A 27,594-nucleotide genomic window follows, 5' to 3' on the forward strand; every position below is an offset into this window, starting at 1 on the left:
CAAAAGCAATATTGAGGAGGAGGAAGTGATTCATGGTGTCAAAGGAAACTACTGAGAATTGGTTGTTGGATTTGATAACCTGGGGAGTAGGGGGTCACTGTTGACCTTGATAAATACAGTTTTATGGAAGTGTTGGAGATGAAAGCCTGATTACAATGAGTTTAAACATGACTATAACCAGAGAATGATTGGGGATAAGCAGCAAAGTAACTTTTTGAGGAGTTTTCTGGGAAGGAGACAGAAATGAGATGGAATAGTGACCCCATCACAGAAGGAGTAGTAACTCATGGTAAAGGTGTTATGCTTTATTCTGAGCAGGGTGGGAGGTAGTTGAAGTGTTTAAATAGTGATCTATTTGCATCAAGCTATGGCTGCTGGATAGAGAAGCATCTGGAGTGAAAGTGAGCTGAACAGTTACGAGGCTATTTCTGTTTCCTAGGTGAGAGATTATGTTGGCTTCAGCCTGAGACTTAGCACTGGCAATGTGGAAAGTCATGCATATATTTTGCAAAGTGGTATTAGAAAGAAAGCATGGTAGGATCTTTAGCTTAAAGTGCTTAAAAAGTTTTTGTGGTCAAATGAAAACCACAAATGTACATGAGATTTATTTATTTTTTTTTTTATAAATCCTCTCTACCTGTATCTTATCTTATGTAAATAATAACTGCTTGAAGCAATATGATACTGTACTGGTTAACTTTTATTAAAATTTATATCCTACCACTTTTTGAAGTAATTTTAGTTGTCTGTAAAAAAAATGGATATGATCATTTTTCTCTCCTTCAAATTCCATTCTGTTCCATTCTGAACCATCCCAGCTACACTGCCCTGTTTTGCTCAAGTGACATTAGAGACTATTTCTGGTATAATGTCCTTGTCTGAGTCTGTGGGCAAAATAACTTTTTAAGTGGAAAAAGTTCTATGATCTTTGTTTGGGATGGGTATTAACAACAACAAAACAGACTCTTCTTTCCTTAGATCTTGGATTCATATGTACTAGAGAGTTGTTTCTACAAAGATGGTGAATAAAGTATTTTTCCAAGTGTGCTTTCAGTAGAGACTTGAATGATTGTCTGTGATCTGTTTTGCTCTTATTCCACGTCCAGAGGTTCCCATGGGAACCACCCCCAATTCGTGGGAAGAGTCAAATTTAACAAACAATACAGAAAAGCCATTTAATCATCTTCTGTGTGATCCATGAAAGAGCCAGAAATATGGAGGAAATGAAATCACTAGAATCTCTTTCTATCTTATATGGGACTACCCCCAAACAAAGTCCTGCTCACGGTAAATAGATTTGATGGCAAAAAAAAAACCCTCCAAAAGTCCCAAATCTGATAATAACAAAAAAACCTCTCCTATCATCTGTCTCCTTCTCTGTTCATATACCTTTTCAAAATGTGTTAAATGTTTTTGTGCCTTACACTTTGGCATCTTGCCAGTCATTTTCATTTAACTGTTTTTCCCTTGAAAGATTTGTTTTCAGAAAAAAAGCTTAGGATTGTAATACAGAAAGCCTTCCACATAATCTTCTCATTATGTTCAGAAAGCTAATTTTAAACCTGAATCTCCCATCTCTCTCTCTCCATTCCAGTGCTCACCTGCCTGTGTTAATTAATTCCTACGCAGCAATGAAGATTGGATTCAGATACCTGATCCGTTAGCTATTGATTGCAGGGGCTGTGTGTCTTCTATGGGGAAATGGGGGCACCTGGTGCCACCAGGATGTATGAACAGATTATCAGTACTGGGGGGGGTGGCTTTGGTGACAGCAGAGACATAGACCTCCATCAGGAGCAGGTACTCAGAAAACCAGGGATAAGAACAGAGGGCACCTACACAATCTCATATTATGGGATGCAGCCCTTTTTCCTTTCCCTGAATGGATCGAAAACTATTTTTAAATGAATTTGCTTCAGCTAGATTATTAGAGAGCACTGAGTCCTACAGGTGGTGAGCTGGAACGGGTCTTGGCGACCACGTAGTCTAAGCTTCGTGTGATCTGGACCTCCAGGTTGACCTTCTCACTCTCCCCTTGCTCTCTACGGTGAACCCACACTGCCTTTATTCGGGTCCTCAATCACAACTAGCTCTTGTCTGCCCCGAAGTCTTTGTGCGTGTGGTTTATTCTGGCCGAGATGCCTCTAGATGATTCTTGTTCATTCCCAAGATCTTAGATTGTTTGTTATTTCCTCAGAAAGCAGGTTCTTGGCCCTCTAATCTACAGTCGGTTTCCCTGTGCTGTGTTGTCACAGCACCTTTACTTTTCCGTCAGAACATTTCACATAGTGCATAGGTATGTTTTGTAGATGAGGTCCTACTAAGACGGTGCCTTGCTTGGGTTGCTTTTTATCTTCCCCAGTAAAAGAGATTTTAGAATCTCCTCCCTTAGAAGCATATAGGTGATGTTTCCCCCTAAGGGCAGGCCGGTGGCACCACTGCCTTAGAAGGGGTGTAGTTAGGCTGGAAAGCAAAAATGCCTGGTATTTTTGAGGGGAAAGAGATGACATTTTGGACAGGTGGTAAATATCTGAGCCATTCCTGCCCCGGTGGGTCCATGCCAGCTGGGGACTTAGGAGGTGGCTGTTTGTGGGATCGAAAAACTGAGGCATGAGAACCTTGGGAGCCCAAGAGCCGGGCATCTTCGATGGGCATAGCAGTCAGGAGGTGAAGCTGCCCTCCGTGGGCCACGCGGGGCCTTTGCAGGAACCTGCATAGCAGCAGAGCCCAGCAAAGCAATGGCCCGGCTTCCCCAAAGCACGCTTACGCAGCGACTCTGTGTGGACGCAGTAAGCAATGGCAGCGGTCAGATTCCTCTCTAATGCTCCCTGGTGTGATGTCCTAGGAGGACCTCCTGTCGATTAAGCACATGGGACATCAAAAAATAAATTGGAAGAATAAGAAATGCAAGTATACACGAATGCCTCTCCTGATTTGGAGAGGCGTTTGTCTCCATCGGTCTGTAATATTCATTGTAGACCCTGCGCACGTGTTTTAGAGATGGAGGTGGAGAGAAGTCAAGTCACTCATCACAGAATCATAGCATTCACTGGTGGAAGAATTATAATAAGATTATGTGAATCTTCTGGCCCCAGTTTTGGTAGTTCTGTGGTCGAGAGGTAGCATGAAGAAAGCTGGGAAAATGTCTAAGATACATATTAAGAGGGCAGGGGCCATTCCCTCTTTACGAAATTACTGAAAATTATAGGTTGCCAGGGATATTTTAGAAAAGAGAAGTTTGAACCTACAGGTGCTTATGTTATGCCTGTCAGCCATTTTTGGGGGGGCATCCATATTTTCATCTGCATGTTTGTCCTCTTTGTTCCAGTTTTCCTAATGACCATCCTCCTTTTCCTTTTGCCTGCCTTGTTGGGGCAGTTCTCTTTCATCATGTTACCAGAGAGATCCCACTCTGAGACGTGTCTGTCATTGAGTCAGCTGCTTCCTGGCTAAAGAAAGAGAAGTTCTGGTTCCAGATCTGAAATTACCATTTTATACATTTTAAAATGGAAAGATATATTTTTGAAGAGTGAAATAAGTAAAGTAAGTGCATTATTAATATAACAAAATAGATTTCATAAGAGCTGGTGGGGTAATAAAAGTGAGACTAATGATTGATGGCTTCTTGGAGAAGGAAAGTTTTAAAGATATGAGATATAAAGATAGGAGGAGAAGATGTACACTCCAGGAAGAAATGAGACTTGTGGGGAAGATCAGGGTGCATGTGTTCATTGGGGTAGTGAGAAGAGAGTTGATAAGACTTTTGATGGGATCCCTCAGAAATAGCTAAGGAAAAGATGGCTTAGGGAAGGAGTTCCTTGAATCAGTGGAACGTTAGGCTGCTAAAGGAAAGTAAAAATTTAAAAAAAAAAAAAGAAAAATCTCTGAAATAATTTCTGGATTCAAAACCCGGATTTATTGTCAAATCCAGGGTGACTTTGGATAAGCTATTTAAGATCTGAGTCTGTTTCCTCATCTATGAAAATTGGTTTCTGTGAGGATCAAGTGCAATATCCTGTCATATGCTCTGAACAGTATATTCTGGCTTAGAGGAGGTGTCCAATAAATGCTAGAATATAACTCACTTAAAATTGTCATTACTGGCGCAGGTATGGTTCTGAAATAACGTTTTTAGTTTATCTTGACTTGTTTAGTTCCTGACTTTTACAGACTTTTTTCTTTGGATTTTCTCAGAATTTAATAGTCTTTCTTAAGTAGGTGCAGAATAAATCATTGTTTTCCTTCAAGAAACATGGATGAATAGGCACACACTTGCATCAAATCCTTCTTAGAAATCTATCAACATGAATGAAAAGAACCCCCAAATAGGAAAGATGATTTCATTTATACTAAAATTAGAGTGGAGCCTCAACCTCAAATGCTACATTACAAAGACTGGTTTGTAGATTAAATTTAGTAGAAGTTTCCAGGATTTCATGCACATGTTCTTTTAATCTTATATCTGCTGCGTATATGGGAAATGAAAAAAAAAAAGTTTGAAGGGCTTTCAATAACCCTGGAAAATAGGACAGGATGGCAAAGTTACACATCAAATTTCATGTTCCAGAAAATGCAACTTATAACAAAAAGACTTAAAAAGGAGGGATTGTTTTTCCCAAAAACATTAATTTAAGAAGTTTAGATATGTTTCCATAAGTCTACCGTCCTTCATTATTTGTCCATTAATATTTCAGTACAAACATACTCAGTGTTTCCTAAACACATTCCATTAATAATTAAGAAATGAAAGCTTATACTTAATGATTTCTTACCATATACACGTGGTTGTGGTCACAACAACGCTAAAAGAATTGTGGAGCACACACTCAGCTGTTGCACTAAAGACTGTCATCCTGCCTGCTTGCCTGTTACATGAACATGATTGGGCAGACTATCCTCATATTCTTTCCTGTTCTGCATCTGAAAATAACCTAGGCCGAAAGGACGGAATCCTCCCTGATTTGGGGAATTGAATGTGTCCCCATCAGCAGGGATCACAAACAGCAGCAGGTAACTTACACGAGAGAATCAGACTAGTTATTGAATATATATACAGCTACCGTGGAGCCTGCAGAGACATGTGGCAAACATGCAGCATGCGCTGGTGGTCAGCATCAGCCCATTCTTGCCATTTGGGAAAGTGAGCCCATTGTTTCTAGAGCTTTGATTTCCCAAGCGAAGCATGGAATCTGTTGGCTTTTTTGTTGTTGTTGTTGTTCATCTCTTTTTTTCTGGAAAGATGAAACCTCCAGCTTTAAAAGTGTTGGCAACTAATTCAAGATTCTTTTTAAAGCATAGTCAATGTAGGCAGCACTAGTAAGCTAGGACAGGACATAACTGTGAGCCACAGGCCCACAGGCTTTTGGTTGACAATCTCTGAGCCATAACGTATACAGTTGGAATCCTGAGAGGCAGAGAGTGGAGTAAGGATGAAGTCTCAGATCAAAGTCAGAACTCTTGGCATCAAACCTGTAACCTTTTTCCTGGAGCGCTTTGACTGTCTTAACACAAGACAAGGTCTGATCTGGGAGACCATTGTTTAAAATTGATAGTCCACATTATGCTTTTGACCAGAATCTCTCCACTACTGAGAATTTTGATCCTCGGTATGAACACACTGCTCTCAAGAAGTTGATAGGGTTTTTTTGTTTGTTTGTTTGTTTTGTTTTTGCATTTTTAAAAGAAAATAATAATTCTCAACATATCCCCAAAGCTTGCGACATCTATGCCTCTAACTGTTCCTTAGGAACTTTCTTAATATTATGAGAATTAAGTTTCGAAACAGAATACAGAATAGTTAAGCATAAATGGTCTCATCTCGTCCTGACCTATCTCAGGCTCTTTTTCAATCTTTTCACATGATGATATAAGCCAGTTCTATCTGAGCTTTGGGGAAAGCATTGCAGGGGTCTCAGAGCACTGGGAAAAGATACATAAGGCATCAGAAGGTTGGCTTTGACATGGCCTCCATGAAAGGTATACCGTTTTCCTGCCCTGTTGCTTTCATATTAAAAGGAATTTCTATCTGTCAAGCATTTCTCCTTCACTGCTTTCCCTGAGAACTATTGCAGCATTGTATTATGTGACACGGGGCATTTTTTTTAACATATGATTTGTAGACTATGAGATTTGTAAGCAGCTATTAACAATACCCTATTTTATTTTTAAAGCTATGTTTGAATGGATTCTGTTTGTTCCACTATGATCTTTTTTTTTTTTGTCTGAATAATAATGTTAGTTTGACATAGGCTGAATTTTTTTTTTTTTTAACATTTAGTTTAATCCTTTGACAAACCTTGCCCTCATTTGTGTTTGACCTTGGACCACTTGCCTTGGCTGGTTATTTAATTTGAAAATTAGAAAATGGCTATTTCATTTTTCTTGTTAGTAAACTCAAGAGCTCACCCAGGTTCTTCTTTTCCTTTGCCTTGTGTTTCCCCTCCATCTTCCTAATTTCTTATGTATGTATTAATAAAATTGCTTCAGAGATAATAGTCTAGTCAAACGCATAGCTACCTAATTTGTTTATGGAAAAGCTAAAGTAGGGTTGGAAGGACATATTACTAAATTGTAATTTTAAATTTTTTATCTTTGAATGTCAGCCTCACTGTGTTCCTTCTTTGAATCTATAAATATGCATTTTATTGAATGTTAGAGGTGGAAGGCAGTTTGGCGGTCACTTGGACTATAACCATTCTTTTACTGAAAGGGCAATTGTGAACTATGTAGGAGATGCTTCTTGGCCAAGGTCATACGTATGCTGGTGGCAGTTAGAGCTTAAGATCAAACAAATCTTCAAAACTGACTTTGTGTCCTGGATGGACATCTCATAATTATGTTGCTGTGACTTCAGACAAGCCAAATAACTTCTCTGTGTCCCAGTTTCAACAGTTTTAAAATGAAGGTTATAATACTGCTCACTATTTGTGATGAGGAATAAATGATAGATTCCATATCAACTGCATGACACAGCTTCTAACACCTGGTAAGTTCTCAGTAAGTTCACTGTTATTGCTGTATCTCTCATACTCATCACCCTAATCACCTGCCAATGTTTATTTTATCACAGAGCTCTGGCAATGTTTTCAAACTATCTGAAGGATTTCTTAACTTCTGTCGTACTTCCGCAGCAAGGGCTTGGTATCTGTTGTCATTTTTGTTCTTTGTTGAGGGTGTCTTAGGTGGTTCAGCAAAAGTATATGGGTGTGTTTTGTTAGGTTCACAACTCCTTGCTTCTCATTCTTCGCATTTGGTTCACAAATTCAGTCAGTATCGTATTGAGCAAGCACCTTCCTTCTGTGTGTAAGGCTCTTCGCTAGATCCCGACGATACAGGGTAAACAAGAAGACATAATCCCTCTCTTCCTGGAGCTTATGTTCTGTGGTGGGAGAATAGAAGCTAAAGAATTAATCATGCTTTTGTTTCTTTATGATTTGCTCAGTGGTTAAAATGAGTCCCGAGGGCTATGAGTGAGTGAAAAAGGGATATCAATCACAGAGCCCTGTAGAACAAATAGGTCTAAGTTAGGGGGCAGTGCAGGAAGCCTTTCATTTGGAAGGGATAGTGTCTGAAGAGGTGCAAGAAGGGGAAAGCATTGAAATTCTAGGAGTGGGTCGAAAGCCATTGTTGCTGAAGTAAATGGATGCTGGAGGATGAGGATGGAGAGGAAGAAGAGGCTAGATCATGGATTTTTAGGCCATGTTAACTTTTCCGGGCTCTATTATGAGAAAATCGAAGGTTACTGAAAAGTGATAAGCGGAAAAAATGTCACAGCCAGATCTTTTTAAAAGATCGTTTTAGTACTTCATGAAGAATGGGTGGAGGAAAGAAGAACAGAGGCAGAGAAATCTGTTCAGGGCAGAGGGTGGCCTGTACTAGGATGTAGGCAGTGGAATTGGAGAGAGATCTGAGAGTTGCACACTCTTGGATCTCGTGCAGTGCATGAGCCTGGGGTATGACAGGGTGCATCGACAGAGGCAGAGAGAGGGGTCAAGAGTGACTCTGCTTATGACTTGAGCCCCAGATGTCATTAATATTGGAGCAAGATGGATCCATGATTAGAATTTTTTCAGATGGAATCAAAGCACAAAGGAGTTCTACATTCTGGTAGAAGACTGATAGAAGTGAGAAGTGAAAAGAGGACTCTATTTGCAGTACACAAACCCCTTAGGAACTGGGCTGCACAGCAGAAGGTGAGTGACAGGTGAGCAAGCAAAGCTTCATCTGTATTTACACCTGCTCCCCATTGCTCACCGTTGCCACCACCCTGCCTCAGGTTTGTATGAAAATTGTCTTCCATGAAACTGGTCCCTGGTGCCAAAAAGGTTGGGGACCACTGCTCTAAGTCATGATTAAGACAGAAGACACACAAATATGTTAAGCAGTAAAAGAATCAAATGCCAAGAATCAGTATAGTTAAGGTGTGATTTGTGAGGTTTGTGTATGTTAATCAGAGTCAAGGAATTCCTGTTTCTTGCTGTTTTGATAGGCATGCATCACATTTAATCAGATGAACTACTGAGTTCAACTAAATTAATTAATCACTTTGTAGCAGAGACTGGGATAGTTTGTTTCAGTTCTTGGATGTAAATTGATTGGTTGGAATGTTTTTATCCTGAAATTAAGCTAAATCTACTGACATTTGTACACCAGATACTGGTCTTGCATCTTGTAAAAATGTATCAATTACAAACATTTTTTAAAATTTTTATTCTTTAATGAGGATGTGAGCTTCAGACTAAATCTTGTGTATCTATGAATGACAATAAAATACTAAATAAAAATGAATTATAATAAAATAAAATACTAAATAAAAAACTAAATAATTTAACATATTTAGTTTTCCTATATGCATCATATTTATTTCAGCACATTATGATTTCAGCTTGATTTGTGTTTGAATTACTCATTGTTTATCAACATGAGGTATCCATCTGTTTGAGAGTTAAGTATTTTATGTTCAGGGTTTTGTTCATTGTACTGAAAAAATACTCCTTTTGAATGTTCATGTATTGGATACATGTATACATGCTTGAATTAAAAAATAAAAGAATCCTGTCAATGTAAAGAATTTTGGGGGTAAGGCTGACAATTTAAGCAGGTTTTGTCTTGGACCTTTATTTCTTTTCCAACCTCCCATCAAATAATTAAGAAGGAAAACAACGTGCCACAACTGAAAGATCCATGAGGGTCCCCATCTATCTGCCTGAAATCTTGAGGGGTGTCTAAGGCTACCACTCTTGCAGAGAGATGTTAGTGAACTGTTCTGACCTGCTATTGACTCAATAGCATTTGTCAAACGTAGGGAATGGAGAAAGATGCTCTTGCTATTCTGCTGGTCATGTGGCCTGTCAAAGCCCACAACCACAAATGTTTAGAGAGAATTTAAAGCTGAATATAAGAGATAACTGTAATGATGTACTGATAGAAGTGTTCTATCAGACTCAAGAGGATATTGCATTTACCAAACAAAAGCAACCACAAAAAAGAGGAAAATTAAAAATTAAAGAAAAAAAAAAAGGAGATTGGGAGGGGAAAAAAGTACACATGTTGGTAGGGAGAGTACATATCAGAAAGGATGCTACTGGAAACCAAATTAATTAACTGGAAGGCTGGCAAAATTAGCATAACTACAAGTAAAAAGACAGTTTATAAAAGAGAAGATGAGACATGTAGGATAGGTCTTGGGGCTTATCTCATAGCTAATAAGAGGAGTTTTAGAAAGAGAGAACAGATGTGAGGATGGAGAAGAAATAATAGATTACCATTTCCCTTAAGCTGAACTAATTCTTAAAGCCTTCACATTAAATGAACTCACTAAAGGCTGGTGAAGATTAATGAAAATAAAAACTTTAGGCCTATCATGGCAAAATTTTTGAATTCCAGGTATAAAGAGAAAACTCATGCAAAAATTAACAGAAGGAAAAAAATTGGTTACCTACAAGGAAAAGAGAATTTGACTATTATCCAATTCCTATCTACCACACAAATGCTAATGGACAGTACAATAGTCCTGAGTGAAAAGAGTTTCAACCCTCGTAACACAACAAACTGCAATACAGTTTGCTCATATTTGCAGAGAAAATGTGCATTTTGATTCATGAAAGGACTCAAAGTATTCTGCACATGTACTGTTTCTTTCAAGCAAAAAAGAAGTGGGAAGAAGACTTAATGAGTACTATAGGAACTATAGGAAACAGTAAGTGAGTCAGAATATATCACAAATAAGTCACACAATGAGTAGGAGGAAACTTAATGAAGTACTATAGCATTTGACTCAATTCAGCATCCTTTTATGATAAAACTCTTAACAAAATAGGCATAGATGGAACATACCTCAAAATTATTAAAGCCATATACAACAAACCCACCACCAACATACTGAACAGGGAAAAATTGAAAGCATTCCTACTCAGAACTGGAACAAGACAAGTGTGCTCACTATCACCACTTCTGTTCAACATAGTGTTGGAAGTCCTTGCTAGAGCAATCAGGCAAGGGAAGGAAATCAAGGGTATCCAAATGGAGAAAGAAGAGGTCAGACTATCACTCTTTGCTGATAATATGATCTTCTATCTGGAAAACCCCAAAGATTCTACCAAGAAACTCTGGAATAAATAAATAAATTCAGCAAAGTCTCAAGTTGCAAAATCAGTGTGCACAATATGTTATAGTGTACACATATACAATGTACATAGTACATAGTCAGGAACATTCCTATACACCAACAACAGTCAAGCAGAGAATAAAATAAAAGATTTAATATCTCTCACAATAGCTAAAGTATCTGGGAATATATTTAACTGAGGTAAAAGATCTCTACAAAGAGAACTATGAATCACTGAGGATGAAATTTACAGACGATGTAAACAAATGGATAAACGTATCATGTTCATGAATTGGCAGAGTCAACACTGTGAAAATGTATGCACTACCCAAAGTAATTTTGAGATTAAATGCAATTTCCATCAAAATGCCAAAGTCATTTATCGCAGATCTACAAAAAATTACTCTATGTTTTGTTTGCAACCAGAAAGGAACACAAATAACCAAAGCAGCCTTAAGCAAAAGGAAGAAATTGGGAGGCATCATTTTAGCAGACTTACTAAAGGTTGCTAAAGTTACTACAAGGCTATAGTAACTGAAATAGCATGGCACAAAAATAAAGACATAGATCAATGGAATGGAACAGAAAACCCAGGTATAAAATCATCGACATGTTGCCATCTGATTTTCGACAAAGTAGACAGCAGTATACACTGGGGAAAAGAAGCCCTATTCACTAAATGGTGCTGGGAAAATTGGATAGCTATATGTAGAAGACTGAAACAGGATTCATATCACCCACCACTCACAAAAATTAATTGAAAATGGATCACACACTTAAATTTAAGACATTGAACCATAAGAATTCTAGAATAAAATGTTGGAAAAACTCTTCTAGATACTGCTCTAGGCAAAGAATTTATGAAGAAGATCCCAAGGACAAAATCACAGCAACAACAAAAATAAATAAATGGGACTTGATTAAATTAAAAACCTTCTGTACAGCCAAGGAAACAATCAACAAAGCAAATAGACAACCTATAGAATGGTAGAAAATATTTGCATGCTACATATCCATTAAAGAGTAATAACCTGAATCTACAAAGAACTCAAGCAAATCAGCTAGCAAAAATCAAACAACTCTATTAAAAAGTTGGCAAAAGACATGAATAGAAGCTTTTCAAAAGAAGGTATGCTAACGACCTATAAACATGAAAAAATGCTCAACATCACTAATCATCAGAGAAATGTAAATCAAAACAACAATGAGATATCACCTTACTCCAGTGAGAATGGCTTTATCAAAATGTCCCAAAACAATAGATGCTGGTGTGGATGCTGAGAGATAGGAATACTTATATACTATTGATGGGACCACAGACCTAGTGCAACCTCTGTGGAAAGTAGAATGGAGATTCCTCAACAAACTAAAAGTAGAACTACCATTTGACCCAGCAATCCTATTACGTGGTGTTTACCCAAAGGGAAAAAAGTCATTTTATCAAAAAGACACCAGAGGGACATTATATTAATAGTCTATATTCTGCCAGTATGATTAAGTAACATCGTAAGGCAACCTGTAATTCTTGGAAGTGTCCTGAATGACACATTCCAAAGCACAAGTAAGCACACTCACTGTTAGTGTCTGCCCACAGTTAGGAGGGAAATACGGCCTCCAGCCACATTGAAAACCATAAAAGACAAGAAAAGATCATTTGTATAAGGTGCTTACTTGAGTTCCTCACCGATTAGTATGCATTTAGCTCTTGATGTGTTTGATATTACTATTGTCTGTGGTACTCTAATCTAAACCATTGGTCCTTGGACCAACAGCACCTGAGAACTTGTAAGAACTGCAGATTCTCAGACTCCACCCCAGACCTGCTTAGTGATAAACTGCTGCAGTACACCCCCAGCATCTATGTTTTATCAAGTCTTCCACATGATTCTGACAGACACTAACGTTTGAGAACCAGTGCTCTAATGCACCCAAGGGAAATCTGTTTACTAAGTCAAGTTCTAATGTAAGGTGATCTTTCCTTTTAGAGTGTATCAGAGAGTCTATTGAGAATGCTTAGAAAACTGGTTGCTAGTAGGCCAGCCACGGAGAGCCCTTGAATACTTGGCTAAGTATGTTGAAGTTTTTTGTTTTTTTTTTTTCATAGATAGTAGGAAGCTTTAAATTTTTCTGAGTATGGAAAGTACATGAATGGTGATGTCCATCAAGGCAACTGCTTCAGCTGTAGTGTATAGCAAATTTCAGGGGACTGATACAAGAGATAGGGAGACAAGTTAGGAGGTTGTAAAATAGACCAAGCAAGATATAATAAAAACCTGGATTGGAGTAGATGAATGAGTTGGGGTGGGGGGTGGAGAGAGAGAGAGAGAGATTTCAAAGTGAAAACAGGACTTGGTTGCTGATTGCATGTATGGGCCAAAAGAGAAGAAAGGCAAAGATGATTGAAATTTTAAGCTTATGTGACAGGTATTATTGGCACTATAGATCAGAATGACCACCAGTGATCTATAAATTGGTAGATTGTGTTTGTGCTGATATCAGTCATCACACAAATGATTGGTTTGTTTGGATGTCTAAATTGGGGCTTTCAGTTCATCAGAAGGATGGCTAAAATTCTCAATGATTAGCATTAGAACAAAAGAGAACACAAATACAGTTGAGTACTTTGCCAGGCTCATCAAATATGATTTTGATGGGCTAAGAACTCCTAATGAGCACATAGTGATCAACTGAGCAAACAGACCACTTGGCTTGAACAAAAATGTCAACATAGGCATAATCTACTAAGTTGTTGATTAGGGATGGTACTAGCTGGTTGATGGATGTTAGCCAAGACATACAAAATGGTGGGAAGCCAGTGCATAGAGCCTCTGCAAATCTGAATGATTGGTTATTTTTCTTCCCATAATGTAATTTACCTGTATGAGTTTATATGCAGGGTTTAACACTCCTTCTTCAGAGTTCCACAGTACTTCATTTAGATTTTTATTGGAGTATTTATCTTAATAAATTATTTATCTTGAACAGAGCTTTTTTGTATAGTATAAACTGTTAATGGATATAAAGGAATAGAATGAATATTCTTGGGAGGTGGATTAGTGTTAATCAAAGTTTGAACTTGGTTGTACTATGGCAGGTATGATGTAAGAATGCAAGAGATCTTTGGAAGGTCAGTGCTCAACTTGGCTACTTACTTCCTATTATAATTGGATCCGGCTTGAACAATCTGGTTCCTTATCTGTTAAACAGACATGCTTATAATAGTTTACCTCATAAGGCCATTTTAAGAATTAAATGAAAAAATAAGATTACGCATATGTAATATTTAACACAGATTCTGGAAAAATAGTTTCCGGAAGAGGTAGCTATTGTTACTATTATTGCTGTTTTCTTTTATTGTCAAATAAGCATTGAGGGCCAACTAGAAATGTGCAGATCTTGAGTAAAGGAGTTTCTGCATCCCCCTAATACATCTACCAGCACTATTAGCTACAAGCCAAGCAAGTGTCATCGAGCCTGAACTTGTTTGGTGTGTAGTTGAGTAAGGAACTAATAAAGTCTACATTCACTTGTTTTTAGTTTTAGGGTAGAAGGGTACAGCAACTTGGTTATTTCAGGATATATCACTTGCTATCCTTTCTGTGCAAAAAAAAAAAAAAAGGCTATATTCAGTTATTTGGATTGAATAATTAATCCAAATAATCCAAATTTGGTAAAACTGTAATACTCCTAGATGGAGGTGGTTAAGAAAACTAGGCTATTTATTTTCATATATATATGTCTTAGTCCTTTTGAGTTTCTATAACAGCATGCCTATAGACTGGGTGGCTTATAAATAACAGAAATTTAGCAGTTCTGGAGGCTGCCGCTTCCAGGATCAAGGCCCTGGCAAATTTGGTGTCTGGTCTGGGCCTAGTTCCTGGTTCAGGGACAACCTTCATCTTCTGAGCCCTCACATGGTGGAAAAGATGAGGGAGGTCTCCAGAGAATCTTTTGTAAGGGCACTAATCTAATCTGTGAAGGTACCATTCTCATGATCCAATCACCTGCCAAAGATCTCACCTCCTAATGCTATCACTTTGGTGGTTAGGATGTCAACATATGAATTTTGTGGGGACACAAACATTTGGTGATCTACAGCAATATGTATACATCATTCATTTAATTTGTAAAAATAAGATTTCTACTGGGTGGAGTCATAAAAGGTACCTCCCGGGCTCACTGTTCTTTTGTAGGAAACTTCAGACTATACTCCTTAATCTCCTAAACCTCTATTAATGGCTTGAATTTTTCTCTGTAGCCTTGGAATTTTTTGTAGGTTTCCCTGCCAAGACATCCTGACTTGACATTGCTAAATATGGTAATCACTAATCCATCAAGACTCAGTTTATAATCCTCCTCCTTAGTAAAGTAATTTTCTTTCATTACAACCAAGGAATGAAGTCTGGGGAATTCTGTAGCATGTTGTACCAGTATTATGGCATGCATTTTAAGCAGTCTTGTATTGTATATGTTTGCATATAAATCTTACTTGTATTACAAGATTGTAAACTCCATAAGAGAAAGGCAGGAAAATCAATTTAAGAATATGGGAAAAGGTTTGAAGAGAACTCCTAGATACCATGCAGATTTAGCTTGGGTAGTGAGTAGTACTTGACACCACGTAACTTGATCTCACTGACCCTGGTTTAATGAACCAGAGATGGCCATCTGTTTCCAAAGGAAGACGATTTTCAAGAAGCAACTTGGCAAGAGCTCTGGCTAACAGGAATGCTGAATACATCGTGGTAGTGCTGACCCAGGCTGATCACACAGACAATGAGCAGAAACTGGTTGGGCTAAAGCTAAAAGGCACAGAGCCAAGGGCAATGATACTGCAGGCAAGCAGATAGCACAACATAAAAGTCAAGTAAAGAAAGTAGTTAGGAGAGGCGGGAGAAGATTATCTGCTCTCCTTACCAACCCATTTATCTTTATAGTAAATCTCATTGACCCAAGTTACCTGAAAATATGACTAATCTCTTGCATCTGAACAAAAGCCTAGCTAATGCTGCATCATTTTATAATCTCTTTGGTTAAACTAACTCTTTGTACATGTTGAGTCTAAATACGCTGCCTTGTAGTTTCCTTGCACAAGTACTTCTCATGCTTCCTGAAATCACACAGAATGCACTAACCCTCTTGCCAATTACAGGCCTTCTACAATAAAGAGGTTTTCCAACACTAGGGGAATGTTGTCTTTTACAGGAAACAAATGAGTGTCTGTGAGAGTTTCACTTTCTACCATGATCCCAGCGAGAAATAATAAGAGTATAAATAAAGAATGTAAAATTTGCTTATTAATGAAGTTTGCTAAATGGAATGTATATAAGTGGTAACATGATTTTTGTGTGTATGGCATATCTAAGATTAGCTCTAGCTTTAATAATTATATGTATTGGAATATATATCAGGAAAATATAATAACTAGCATGGGAGATGCCTGGCTTCCTAGATTCTATGGATTAGGACAAATGGAACATAGGTATTTAAATGTAAAATATGAATTAAAATGCTAATTAAATAATTTTAGTGGCATGCACTGTATGGCCAACATAACGGGGGGTGTTTGCTAATAAATGTAATTAGCGTAACACTTCTTTCAAGAAAAAGCATTAACAGTATGATATACCACAAGCAAACTGGATCAAGATTAACACTTTTAATTTTGCTTTCTAAATTCAGGGGGTATGTTTTATAATATTTGATCTAGTTTAGGAGATGCATGGCTTTAAAAACCAGCGTAAATATAAAAAGAAAATATTTTCTATACTAACACAAGTCATGCAAGAGATAAATGCCACTTCAAGGTCAATATCATGAAATTGGAATGCTTTCTGAATTTTTTAAAGAATGTATTGAGAAACAACTTTTGTGTTAGTAGAAATACAATGAAGTTATTGTTGAACCCAAGAAGACTTACAGACACATATAGCAGTTTGCAAAAATATAAGTTAAAAAAAAATCACTTTCAAGAGTCAGAGGAAAAAAACCTTTTTTCATAAAGGTTGTTAAAAGTCCATTTCCTTGTGGTATGCCAAATAGTTAAAGAAATGCAGTTGAAAGCAGAGCTGTGGTAAGCGATTCTAGGGTATATATCCATTAAGAAATCATGACAACAGAAAACAAAAAGTTTAAAGCAAGAGTGGCTAAAACCAGGTATCTCAAAAGAGCTCTTAAGCCCAATGTAGAGGTGAGAATATCTGATTTCATTACCGTATCATTTTATTACAGGATGGAATTCAAGACTGTCGGTGTGATTTTTCACAGGCTTTATTGAGTTGGGAAGGTTAGCTAATAAACCGCCTTCTACCTGGTTTCTCTACATCTCTTGTCTTGTCTTTCTGACCCATCAGGAATACTACGGTCACGTTTGTCTCCCTGAAGCACCTCTTAGATTGTTTTGCTCCTCTGATCACCGCACGTTCAGGGCCTTCTTTGTGAATGCCTCCTGACATCTGAATTCTTCAGCGTGCCATTCTGCATGTCTCCACTGTCTGTTCCACATCTGCCTTTCAATTAGTTTCCTTTGTCCTTGTGCTTGTTTACTTGATTTTATCTTAACATACTGTATCTGTCAGTGTTCTCCAGAGAAACAGGATCAATAGGAGTATATGTGTATGTGTGTGTGTGTGTGTATATATATGTGTGTATGTATGTGTGTATGTATATATATATATCTATATATATAGATATCTGGGAAATTGCCAGTTTTTGCTCTTAACACCTTCAAATGATTGGACAAGGCCCACCCAAAGTATGGAAGGTAATCTCTTTTACTTATACTCAGCTGACCATAGATGTTAATCACATCTGCAAAGTATTTTCACAGCGACATCAAAAGACTAGTATTTTACCAAACAACTGGGCTCCATAGCCTAGTCAAGTTGTTGCATAAAATTTCATTATCACAAAATGCCTTGCTTTTTCTTTCTTTATTGTGTTAATTTTTAAACATTTTTATTTTTTATACCTTATATGTCCTTGCTCACATTCCTCATCTTGAATACCCTTCAAGCCCCAGCTCATTTTCTTCCTTATTTGAGAAGTCATTACTGTTTACTTCAGCCAGTAATGATAGCTGGGACCTGTGAAATTCTGTAGCAGGATGCACCATTTTTATAGCATATATTTCATTCTGCCTAGTACTGAATGTATTTGTGTAAGGCTTTTATACTCTGTGAGAGCATTAAGCTTCGCAAGGACCAGGGTCATAAAGCACATGTCTTTGAATTGAGTTAATATATAGTACATTGCTCTACACAAAGGTGCTTCACAATTTTTTTTGTTTTTTGAAGTGTTGAGTGCCATTAATGCTTAACCTCAAAGAATTATAATACATTCTGGCATACTGTGGGAACATGGTACAGAAGAGTGTTTCACAAAGAGTTTTAGGCATTCTACCAGAGAAAGTAGTGTTTATTTTAATAGATGCAGATTAATGTTAGTGTGAGTTAGAAAAAATATGATTAACATCAAACCAATGAATTCTCAGATATTAAAAAGTTTAGGATGACATTAAAATAGAGACTTAGTTTTAAATCGATTATTAAATAAGTAATCGAGGGTCAATATGCAATTATGACAATGTTGTGAAGTAGTATGTGAAGAAATTATATTTGTGAAACATTAATGTAATGCAGTCTTAGACTGGAAATGAGGAGATCTGAAATTATATAGCTTCTCACTGCATGTCTGTGTGATATTAAGACCTTTTAGCTCTCTTGTTATCTATATCCTTTTTTTTTTGTATAGGTATTCTTTTAAATATAGTCAGACCACAACACAGGTAGTGCATACATAAAGAAAATCTGTGATGGGTAGACTAAGTTCAAATAAACTGTGTATATATTTAATGTAATAGGATCAAAGAATCTGCTAATAGCGGATATAGAACATCTGTAAGCTTAGAACTGAGTCAAGTAGATTTGTGATCTAATCTTATTATTCTGTGACATTTCTATTAAATGAAGGTCCTTGATCTTCCTGACATCCTCCTCACATCTCTAATGTGCTCATAGAACTCCAAGGTAATCATGATCGTTTGCAATTATAAATATCCTGTTATCAATTAATTTGCAGTTCACCAGTAACCATCTGATTATATCTAACAAAGCTGCACTGGCATGATAATTATGTTGAGAGTAATTATCATGTAATTGCACATAATTATTTGTACCTTATTAAGTGCTCACATGATTAAAATATTTCTGGTCAAATAAAAATTATCCATGAGACTAAATTTTTTTTGGAAAATAAGAGATGTTGTTTCTTGGTCTTCTCTTCTTTAGATAAAGTAGAGCTGTCTGGCTGACATTCCCATAATACCCCAAATAGGATGAATTGGTAAGGAGAGGAGAAACTTAGATTTCATTAATACAATGCCTTGTACATCGAATGAAGTTGAGATAATAAACTTCAACTTTCAGCATGGATGAATGCTTTCCCTGTAGTAGCTCTAACAAAAAATATTACCCTATTAAGAGTGTACACTATGAATGTCATTGAGGACAATGTGTTTTTCATGTTCAACACCACCATTAGCAATTTTACACTGAACACTTATTTTTCTCATAGTATTCTCCCTCCAAAACTTTGAATATTCACCTACTCATATTTAGTGTGTATTTTAATTTCCAAGGGCTATATTTAGGGTAGGGTGGGATACATGTATAATTATAAAAGCATCTCCCAAATTTGTTTATTCAGACATCCATTAGAGGACAACTATATATATCAGCATTGTCCTTCAGAGATATTATGTGAGCCACTTAACCAAATTTAATTTTTCTAGTAGATACACCTACAAAACTCCAGCAAGAAACAGGTAAAGTTAATATTAGTAATATATTTTATGTAAAATAATTATTAATTCAAAGGTACTCAAGTATAAAAAATTATCAATAAAATATTTTACATTATTTTGTGCTAAGCCTTAGAAATCTGGTGTGCATTTCACTTATAGCATATCTTCATTCAGATTAGCCACATGACAAATACTCAGTAACCACATGTAGCTTGTGGCTACGGAATTACATGATGCATGTATATTGACTATATCTACATGGTAGAAATATGAGAGTCCCAATTAATAGTTTGCTCTGTGATTGTATAGACTTTTATGTGAGTTTATATTTCCTAACCTGGTAGAAAAAAAAGATACATTGAGCCTAAAACATACCTGTTTAAAAAAAAAAAAAAGAAAGAAACTAAAATGTTTTCTAGAAGGATAGCAATAGAACTAACACTGATGGATTGCTTTACCAGGTCATATATGATACTATGTATATTTGCATTTATTATCTAGTTTAATCTCTTCAAGAGTCCATAGAGGTATCTTGTATATCCTTAACTTTACAGATTAGAAAAGAGAGGCTCAGAAAGTTTAGCCTTATCAAAATTGTATAGCACATATTGGAACTGAGGTTCAAACTTGGCTGTCTTTGACCACAAATTTTGTTTTATGATTTTCAAATAAGAAACACAGATTTTGGGTCCACTTGCTCATTGATGAGTCTAAGGAAGAAGATTTTGAATGACCGGTGCTTCCTTAAATATTGTGTAACACTCCTGATTGGAAGAAAGTTGCTGATTACTTTGATTCTTAGGGTTATTCTTGACCTCCCTTGGCCATTGGATTAAGTTTCCCAGTTCAGTTTCTTGAATTGGATTCTCCTGATAGCTAGTGCCAGCAAACTTATCTCAAATGCAGCATAAATTGTCTTCTGGTGGCATTTTAACTGAAAGTTTGTTGACTATCACACACACTTGTAGAAAGCCTACCTTTGGGGATAACTCAGTGACTGACAGTGATGCCTTAGCAACCATCTGATTGCAGTTACGGAGGAAATTTACCTTGGATTGAAGAATCGCATGCCACTGTGATTGACAGAGTCTGTAAGACAATCAAGGACAAACCCAGAGTGAATTGAGTAAGTGGCTATGAGCATTGACAGATAAGTCATGTGTCAAATATTGCCTAGCCGTCTGGTTACTACTCATGATTAGGCTAGGCTCATTGTGTTTAACTTCTTATTGAGGGCAACTACACGGGAAACTTGTTTGTTTTTAGTTTGTCAGTGAAATGTGCTTTATCTGCTAACACAAAATGGCTCTTCCTAAAGTCAACTTGTAAAAACATCAGCTATATGACTCCAGCGTGACCTTCAAAAAGCTTTATTTGGGAGATTGCCATAACTATGCTGTAAAATAGTTTCTCATTATTTTAAAGTGATGGATGCATTATTGAAAAAATATACTAGGTGCTGAATGTTGTACTCATGAATTGGTGCATAGTTTCTTAAATGGTAATAAGGACACAAAAGTGACCACCACCAGGGGATTTAGAAACCTGCAAACGTTTAAAGCCCATTAGCCAATCTGTATGGGTAATGAGAGGTGATGAGATGTCACCAATAATCCATGCATAAAGGGAAGGTGCCTTGTGTGAAATTCTGAAAATTCATGTTTATCAGAATGTGTCAAACACTAGGAGTCATTTGAGTGAAATACCTCTAGCAAGTATTTAGTTTATTTTTGATAAAAAAAATGAAAACACAGAGAAGTGAAATTAATTATTCCTTGTGATATTGTACTTGGAATGGGGCTCCAAGTTTACGGACTACTAATCCAGTGATACTTTTCCTCCAATAGCTTTGCCGCCTTTGTAAAGGATTACATTTTAAGTACAAGGACTATTTGGCTTATCAAATATTCATTAAGACAGCCAAAGTTGCTTTTTGTCACTGATGGGATAATAAAGTTCATTCTGTTTTCAACTACCAGTTTATCCTTTTTACTGCACTATTAGAAACATTTTGTTGTTGTTGGCGGTGAGAGGTATGGTGAGCAAGGTCTGAGCTAATCAAATGTAAATTCTCAGAGAAAATAGCAACAGCACCAGTTTGGGTGGTATGATATTTCTATTTCCATACGCAGAGTGGAACATTGCATGAGCAAGTAATATGGGCCAATTTTGTGTGATGATCTATGTATCATTTGTTCCTCTGTAAGAATGGGTATTGACTGCCGTTAGGTATTTGCAGTAACCATAGCAAATCCATTCCAATAGTGATGGATTCTTGCAAAAACAATATAATAGAATCAATAGGTTCTAGCAAAGTATAATTTTATCATCAATTACATGATGTCCCACTATGTTAACCCTTATTTTCCAACATATTTTGGACATTACTGCTGAGGTTGGACTTGTCAGCAAGTACACTAGGGAGTACCTATTTCAGGATATGGCCAGTGATAGCCATTTGTGAGTGGAAAATTAATATAACTGTGCTTTTTTTTTTTTTTAGCCAGGTGTCTGTCTGTGTGTTTCTTTATCTCTTCTCCTCTCCTTCCTCTCTCTATCTCTAGCTCTTTATCTCTTGTAAGCTATTCAAAAGAAAGATTCTAAATAAGTTCACAAAAACACTAACTGAATTGAGATGATATAGGTTGTTAATTATCTTTTAAAATATCTGAAGATATAATGTTAACTATGTCTTGTTAATTTCCTTATCACTAAATAAGAGATTCCAAGTTAATGCCTTTTCATCTTTTCATTAATAAGTAGCCAATATGTAATATCTACCATCCATATAACTTAATGAACTATCTGAGCTAGTGCTTAAAATTATGAGATGACCAGTCAAAAAAAAAAAAACAACTATTGAATATGCAGCTTATTGCATATATTTTGAATTATCTGAATTAGTATTTAAAATGATTGGCTAAATCACTCAAAAAGCCATTGAACATGTAACTCATTATAACATTAATAGAACAAAATATGTCTTCCCAAAATCCAATTATTAGTAATGTGGGAGCTATTTTCCAAGCAAAATTTCCCTATAAGTTTGTTTTTGTCTTGGTTGAGAACTGGCACTTTTGAGATAAAGCAACCAACTCAGCATGTGTGTGTGTGTTTTTTCCCTCCTGAATGATTTTATTCAACTTAAAATGACTGTTCCTAACAGCAGGTGCTCTCTTCTTTGTTTCGAATTATATACTGAACATGCTTGGGTGTTCAAAAATACTGAAAAATCAACTGTAAAAATGCTGGGAAAAAGAGAGCTATATACATATAGTAGGAAGATAAAATTTTAGTTCAAATTCACATTTTGTCTGAAGAATATTCTTCAATAAGTTCAATAACTAACTTTATACATTCAGTTTTTTAGGAAATTTTTGAATCCATTTTCAAAATATATCCAGTAGCAGAAAGCAGTTATAACATCTGCCTTGTTCTTACATTATGAATGAAATAAAATATTTGATACATATTAATCCTTATGTATGATAACCACGATTTTACTTTTCTTTTTTGTTGTATCTAATTTTAAAAGTTTTGGCAGTCCCCCACTGCAATATCTAATGAATTCAACTGACAAAGCCAAACGAGTTTTGTCACTAGAGGAGTTAACTTCATGGGCAATTTAAGTCTGTATATGTTTTCTCTTAGTTCCCAGAGGTGAATCTAAAGCAACAATAGAATTTTGCTAACATTGTTTTTTTTCTGATTTCAATTTTCCTCCCTACTAATTTCATGGCTTTTTTGTTTTGTTTTGGGTTCATTTTTGGTCCAATAAATTATTCTTCATTATTGACAAGAGTGAATGGGAATTTGGTTTTATGATCTGGCCATGTGATCTCTGTAAATAGATTAGTGGTTTATAGAGATCTGTTCTCTGTTAGGTGAGACAACAGGGAATGAAGTTGAAAGTCTTTATCTTTTTGTGTACTTGTCAATTTTGACTTCAGATATATTAGAGGTCAGAAAGAGAGCTTGAATTTTCAAGGAATTTTTGTGAATTCCCAGTATTTTACTCTGTTAGAATCTCTTCCATCCTCATCTCAGGCTTCCCTGCATAATGTGTGTGTGTGTGTTTGTTTTTTGTTTTAGAAACAAGGTCTCCTTGGGTTGCCTGGGCTGGATTTGAATACCCTGGCTCAGCCTCCCAAGTAGCTGGGACTGCAGGCAGGTACCACCACACCTGGTTTACCATGTGTTTTTTGTTTTGTTTTGTTTTTCTTGCATTAATTCAGACCTAGACCTCAACTACCACACGAACCTCAAGTTTACCCGAAATAATCTATTTTCACAAGCAAACCATTAGTGATTAGTGTAGCTTCTACATGAAAGGTTCTGCAGGAGAGATACAGCTGGAGAAAGATGGAAGCACAGCCATAGCAAAGTATTTGAAGCCTTTCTTAGTAGTAATTGTTATCCTTGTCCCCTTTGAGCTCCTCTGCCCAGAGCCTTCTCAAATCCCCCCTCTGTATCCATGTTGTGTCCAGACAGCCTGATCCCTCTCTCCTGTTACCCCTCTACCACTTAAATATGTTAAATATTTTCTCACCTACTCATATTGAGCAATTCAGGTCTTCCAAGTCTGGACCCTAACCTGCGTACATAATCATATTCTGATTTGGAGAGTGGGTGAGGCCATCTCTTTAGCACAATACAGTTTTTTTTTTTTTACGAGAGCGGTTGGAGTTACATAAGAGCAATATTCTGATCTGTTTTGAATTACACCTGTGTTTACTTTGCTCTGTGGATGGTTTTCTGGCTTTTCTCTTCTACCTTTTCACTTTTCAGCAGAACCACTACTGGCTTCCCAATATTAAAAAAAAATAAATAAATAAGTAATGAAGCCAAACATTTGTTGTTGATGGTGATGGTAGGAGGGGTGTGTGTGTGTTTTGCCATGTGTTACAGGCATATAACATATTTGCAACACTTACAGCTTCCCTATTAAGATTACAAACTGCTGAAGCTAAGCACTGTCTCATTTCCATGCTTCAATTCCCTCATTTCCCCTTTATTCTATTGTATCAGCCATGGCAGGACAAGCAAACCGTTCCCACTCATACTCTGAGTCTTTGCCAGAATTGACAACTCCTTTCTTTGCCCATTTTCTCCTGCATCTCAAGTTTCTGCATAGCTCCCTTCCGCCCCCCCCAAAAAAAAACTTAGACTTCAGACTGTTCCCCCATCTATTCTCTCTGCACTACAAACCTTTTTCTGTTTGAAAAATTCCCTCCACATATCCTAGCATCTCTGGCCTTGTCATTGATGGACTGATCTGGCCCTGACTGTCCTAAAGCCTCGGTCTATATATATATATATATATATATACACATATATATATGTATATATATATATATATTTATATGTATGTATGTGTATATATATATCACCTTTCTAAATTTGAAGGAGAAAACAAAAACTCCAGAAAGAGAATATCAAGGTGATAGAAGGGACTATAAAAACGGCTCATTGATTTTATTCTTCAAAAAATATCAATATCATAAAAGAAAAAGCAAGGCTGGGGAATTTTTACTGATTATAGAATACTAAAGAGATATGATAACTAAATTCAGTATATGGCCATAGACTGGATCATGAGGTGGAAGACATACATGTTATAAGGGAATATTACTGAGGGAATTAACAACATTGCACTGCAGCCAGCAGATTAGATAACTTTCCTGTATGAATATCGCTATACATCACATGATACGTTTCAGTCAGTGACCACATATACAACTGTGGTCACATCAAATTATGATACTGTATTTTTATGTACATTTTCTATGGCGAGATATGTTTTTTTGTTTGTTTTTTTTTGAGACAGAGTCTCGCTTTGTTGCCCAGGCTAGAGTGAGTGCTGTGGTGTCAGCCTAGCTCACAGCAACCTCAAACTCCTGGACTCAAGCAATCCTTTTGCCTCAGCCTCCTAAGTAGCTGGGACTACAGGCATGCACCACCATGCCCGGCTAATTTTTTCTATATATATGTTAGTTGGCCAATTAATTTCTTTCTATTTATAGTAGAGATGGGGTGTCACTCTTGCTCAGGCTGGTTTCAAACTCCTGACCTCGAGCAATCCGCCCACTTCAGCCTCCCAGAGTGCTAGGATTACAGGCGTGAGCCACTGCGCCCGGCCTATGGTGTAAGATATGTTTATGCTTACTATTGTGTTCCATTGCCTACACCATTCAGTAGAGTACCATGCCATACAGGTTTGTAGCCTGGGAGCACTGGCCTCCATGTGTAGTGGGATATACTGTCCAGGTTTGTGTAAACACACTCTGTGATCATATAATAACAAAGTCACCTAACAACACGTTTCTCAAAATGTATCCCCATGGTTAAGCAACTCATGCCTGTATTCAGTTCAATAAAATTAGCAGCTGTACTATGGATAACATAAGAAAATGTCCCTCTTTAAAGGAAGTGCTGGAATATCTAGATATAATGTCCATGATGTCTGTCCCAGATGTTTAGGGAAAAGAATAATATGGACATGTATAAAGAAAGCAAATTGCACAAAATGTTTTAACGAGGCATTATGGTTAAATTGTGTCCCCCCCCCCAAGAAGTTATGTTGAGATCCTAATCCCTGGTACCTCAGAATGTGCCTTTATTTGGAAATAGGGTTGTTGCATATGTAACTAGTTTAGCTGAGGTGATACTGGATGGAGTAGGGGAGGCCCCTAATCCAATATGATTGGGATCCTTGTAAGAAGAGGGCCATGGGAAGACAGAAATACAGGAAGGATGTCATGTGAAAACAGAGGCAGAGATTAGAGTTACACAACTGCAAGTCAAGGAGTGCCAGAGATTGCTGGCAAAGTGGCAGAGGCTAGAAGGCAAAGAAGGATTCCTCTGCAGGTTTCACATGGAACTTGCTCCTGCTGACACCCTGACTTCAGGCTTCCAGCCTCTGGAACTGTGAGACAGTAAATCCTCTGTTTCAAGCCACCCAATTTGTGGTCCTCCCTGGAAGCTGTTACGGTAGATAAACGATTGAGATGAGTTCTTTACTCTTCTTGAAACTTGCAGTTTGGAAATTTTGCAGAATTACTGGAAGATATTTGTAAAGACAGAATCTCCCTACGTTGCTCAGGCTAGTCTTGAACTTTTGGCCTTAAGCGATCCTCACACCTTGGCCTCCCAGAGTGCTGGGATTACAGGCGTGAGCCATCGTGCCCAGCCAAGTCGTTGAAATCACTGTTTGGAATTACTGGAAGATAAAAATATTTTTAAAATGGATACATACAACATACGCACACACACTGTCAGAAATGGGCAGCCTTTTACCACCTTCACTTTTACCACATGTCTCCCTTGGACCTCTGTAATACCTTTCACTAGCTCTCCCTGGTTTAATAGTTCTCCACTCCCCAATCGTTGGAGTCTAGTCTCAGCAGAGCGTAACCTATGCAAATTGTGCGTCAGATCATGGCACTTCTCCACTCTAGTCCTGCAGTGGACCCCGTGCCCCTCTGAGCATAAGCCAAAGTCTTTACAGTGACTCACAGGCTCTTACTTGATGTGGACGTATAATTTCTTCCACTGCTTTTCTCTCACTCTGTCTCAGCCACAGTGGCTTCCAACACTGCTAGGTATACACTTGAATCTTCTGACTGATGGATTCACTTCTTTACCCCATTGATTCCTTCACATCTTTGCTCAGATTATACCCCATTGAGTCAACGCAGATACCTCTACTTAACGTTGTATCCTCTCCTTGCCCTGGAATCCATCAAGAGTTCCAGTCCTCTTTATCATCCTAAGTTTTCTTCTGTCATACTGTTTACATTACTTGCTGTTTTGGATTATCGTCTGAGTGCCCCCACTGTAATATAAATTCCTCAAGGACAAGGGTCTTTTTCTGTTACCTTCTACTGTATCTCCAGTACCTAGTGGGTGATCAATAAATACCTATTTATTTATTTATTTTTTTTGAGTCAGAGTCTCACTCTCTTGCCCTTGCTAGAGTGCCGTGGCATCAGCCTACCTCACAGCAACCTCAAACTCCTGGGCACAAGCGATCCTCCTGCCTCAGCCTCCCAAGTAGCTGAGACTATAGGCATGCACCACCATGCCCGGCTAATTTTTTCTGTATATTTTTAGTTGTCCAATTAATTTCTTTCTATTTTTAGTAGAGACAGGGTCTCCCTCTTGGCTCAGGCTGGTTTCAAACTCC

General features: G+C 37.2%; 1 protein-coding gene across 1 annotated transcript in view; it reads left to right on the plus strand.

Annotated features, from left to right (window-relative positions):
* CNTN4 (contactin 4) overlaps positions 1-27,594 on the plus strand; it is an 872,298-nt gene that overhangs the window by 48,135 nt on the left and 796,569 nt on the right. The window lies entirely within an intron of this gene.

The sequence above is a fragment of the Microcebus murinus genome, chromosome 28 (genome assembly GCF_040939455.1).
Source record: "Microcebus murinus isolate Inina chromosome 28, M.murinus_Inina_mat1.0, whole genome shotgun sequence".
Taxonomy (NCBI): domain Eukaryota; kingdom Metazoa; phylum Chordata; class Mammalia; order Primates; family Cheirogaleidae; genus Microcebus; species Microcebus murinus.